This window comes from Hipposideros armiger, unplaced genomic scaffold (assembly GCF_001890085.2).
Source record: "Hipposideros armiger isolate ML-2016 unplaced genomic scaffold, ASM189008v1 scaffold_778, whole genome shotgun sequence".
NCBI lineage: Eukaryota > Metazoa > Chordata > Mammalia > Chiroptera > Hipposideridae > Hipposideros > Hipposideros armiger.
In genome coordinates this window covers 378,020-381,977 of record NW_017732128.1, presented here as the reverse complement: position 1 = coordinate 381,977, position 3,958 = coordinate 378,020, and positions in this window count along the sequence as shown.

Here is a 3,958-nt window from a genome sequence, read left to right as displayed (position 1 = left end):
GTAATCACTATTATTTCATGAGGGTAAATATGACTACAGGTAAATATGTGACAACTATTATTTAAATATACTGTGATAAATCTGCCTTATATAATGAAGTAATGGTTAGTGAAAGCTCCTGTACTTCAAAAATACCACATTTCAAAGAAGCTTACTACATAATAGCTGGGCAATTCCAAATTCCAGTTACAAGCAGCATTACACATTATATAACATCACTGTATCTAGGATACAAGGTGACTTTTTTTTTTTTCCCTTAGACAGTCACTGCAGTTAGTGGGATAAATAAAAACACCTGCCTGGAACATTTTAGTCATTTGCATTTCAGCAGCTTCTTTTGTGGCTTGAAATTTTGTTTAACAAAAGGAAGTAGAGACAGGTGTGTAGAGAAGCAAAAATTAGAAAGTGAAACACAGCTGAATAGAGAAAGTAAATCTCTTAATGAACAGCTAAAATAGGGAAGATAAAAAATCAGAAGTGCAAGGAATTTATTTTACAACAGCTTTTAATATATTTCATCTTGAAAATGGTATATAAAATACATAATTTATTTTTAAATTGTGTCATAGAAGTTTAAAAATCAAGTTTCTCCAAAAATTGCATTTATTTCTTTTATTAGAGTAAATTAACTGATATTTTCATTTAAACCTAAAATTAATTGCAATTGATAATTATATAATCTTACTTGAGTGTTGAAAAAAGCAAATGAAACTGCTATAAGGGTCATTTCAGAGAACATTGTAAATGTTCTGACATGTTAAGTTACTGATCTCCTCTGCTCTATTTCACAAATCTTTCTTCTTCTTATATTGTTCCTGTTGTGCCACATTTTATACCATATCTTTACAGACTAATTAGAAATAGTAGCTGACAGAACCCCTTCATTTCATCCATATGGTTGATAGAATGATGTTTGCTTGTTTAAATTTGATTCTTGAATAATTTTACTATCTTTTTTATAAAGCTGCATACTAATAGAGATTTAAAATAAAACATTTTTATGGTATTTAATTTGTGTGCATTAAAAGAGAGAGAGAGAGAGAAAAAAATTTTTTTCAAAGCTAAATTGGTGAAGTCAAAGAAAAATTGAGCCAGACAGTTGTTAAAAACATGAAGACAGATTTTATTTGAGCTTGTGCAATAAAGAAGAGACCTGAGTGTACAATGGACATCAACAGCTAGGACGGTTGGCAATTTGTAACCAATGGACAGAATAAGAGGGTCAGTGGATGGAAAATTACTAAGAGAAACTTGATTAGATAAAAGGGGGGTGGTAGTGAGGAATTTGATTAGATAGCAATGATGGGCTATTCTCCCTAAATCCGAATAGCAGAACTCTTGTTAAAATAGGACTCAGCAGCCAAGGACAAGGTCTAGTCCAGAATAGGGTTCAGAGGGGGCTGACTAAATTTGATTGAGGAGGGAACCCTTGTGAATGGAAAAAAATTCCTTTATGTGTAATAGGAATGTATAATAAAAGCAGAGTAACATATTTTGAGCTTTATTTTTTTGCTCAGTCTTTAAAGGAGTTTGTATTTTTATCCATTTTAAAATGAAGATAATACAGTCAAGATGAGATTTAGCAATTAAAAAAATAAATGCAAAATATGATTTGTGGCTTATTATCCCTTCTACTTAATGTTTAAGACTTAAAGTCCAAGGTAANCTCTGTGTGTGTGTGTGTGTGTGTGTGTGTGTGTGTGTGTTGAAAGGGAGAGAGAAGGAAGCTTTAGAAAGGAAAAAAATAAAAAAGTACATGGATATATTCACTTAAAATACAGCCTTGACAGATCCTGTGTGAAGAACTACCGTTTTAGACACCTACATTTGAGTGCAAACAGGATAAAACTATGTCACTCGTATTAATTAAAAAAATAGATAATATGATGCCTTTTTTTCTCTTCCTTTAATTTCAAAACTTTCCCTTTAGGAGTAAATACTTTCTGTGCCTTGTCACTTGGGCCCTTTCCTTCCTGCTAAGTTTACAGAGTACATGGCTAAAATGAGATATCTCAAATGCACTCTGCACATGTACCCTCCAAATTGTCCTCAAGTTTATTATGCTTAAAGCAGAAATAATTGCTGCAAATATTCGCCTGTCCCCTTTTGTACTGCGCAGTGGTTTCTGTATAGTGATTGAGATTGCAGTGCGCCTATTATAAATAGCTATTACTTTTTTTTAATGGAACAGATATTTGGTGATCTGCCAAAAGCATCTTTGTGAGTCTTAAAGACATTCATACTGTGAAAAAATATTCATATAACAAAAGGTATATGGACAAGTGGATAAGTAATTGGTTACATGCCTGGGACTGCCCACGAGGTTTTGTTTTGTTTAAAAAGCAAAATATCTCACTCTGTTCTCTCGAATAACATTTCTAGTAGTTAGAGTTATAAAATGGAGTTTGCTTTTTTAATACCTTGCATGGAAAAAGGTCATACAGATACCAAGTTAGAGAAAGAAAAGAAAAGAAAAGAAAAGAAAAGGAAGGAAGGAAGGAAGGAAGGAAAGGAGGAAAGAAGGAAAGGAGGCAATACATTTAAAACTAAAACAAACAAAAAAATCAAATTCTCAACTAAAAGAAAAGGCAAAAGTAAAATTATTTAAAAAAAATACACAACCTTTGTGTAACTCCATTGCATTTTTCGTTTTGTTTTGTTTTCTCAAGCATAACAACAGAGTTACAGTAACACTGGTATGATGTGTTCAGATTACCCGACCACTTTGAATAAATGCTCTATATGTTTCCCAATTAATCTGTATGAAATTTTCTAGACCAGGAGCAGACAGTGAAATGCACTTTGAGTGAATCTCACTCAATCTGAGATCCTGCTGGTCACTCAGTCTTTAAAATTCTAGAAACAGTCAGCTTTACTATATTGACTATACCATTTTTAATTTCAAAAAATATTTTATAATTCTTTTGGTTTACTTTACTCTGTGCTTTTTATAATGTTTGCTGAGTGTGAAAGCTTTCCTTCATAATTTCCATACACAACTCTGCAAAGTGTAAAGTCAATAGAGAGTTCAAAATTGATTTTAATGACACAGGACAGTTATTCTTAGAGATTCTCTAACCTAAAATTACTTCTTGTTTTTGTTAATATATTTGAGCTGTGACATGTACTCCCATTACCATTATTTTTTGTACTGTTATATTTATGATTAAAAATTATTTATTAAAATTTATACATCCCAATTAAGCTATAAGATAGGAAATAATATCCAGTTGTTTAATTAATAGAAGTGATGTTCAGAAGCATAGTTACTTGTTCAAGATAACGTAATTACTAATGTGAGAACAAATTCAAAGAAAGATTTATCAGATTCCAATATCATATTCTCACTAGGCTGGAACAGAAAGCCACTTATTATCTGTTTTATAACATATTCTACACCCAAAATTTTACACTGAGACTAGCAGACTCAGATACATGAACAGTATAGTGTGTAGAAAGAGTAAAAATGGTTTTTACCATTTCAAATTATAAATGTCATAAAACTTTGTTTCTTATAAAAGAAAGTCTAACACTATTGCACCTTATGTGGCAGTATGCTGCCTGACCCCTTGAATAGCTATTTATTTATTCTTATCTAACATTGATTGGACAATTTTTATAGGGTTGATTTCAAATTAATCAACTTTTGAATAAGGGGAACCAGGTCCCATGCAATAATCCCTCCAATTTGTAGATATTTACTGAGTATCTATCCACTATGTGCAAAGCAGTCAGCTAATGCCTTCTTCACTGAGATAGAAAGCCTAGCTGAGGAAGAGTATTCAGGGGAAAAATTAATCACAACATTTAATATGTTAAGATGAGTTTCCTGTACAACTTTTGAGTAGAGATGTCAACAAGGTAATGAGATGCCCAAAACTGAAGCTGAAAGAAGCCTGAGCCAGAGATAAAAATTGGAAAGTGATGATTATACACATGGTAATTGAGGTCAAGGGAA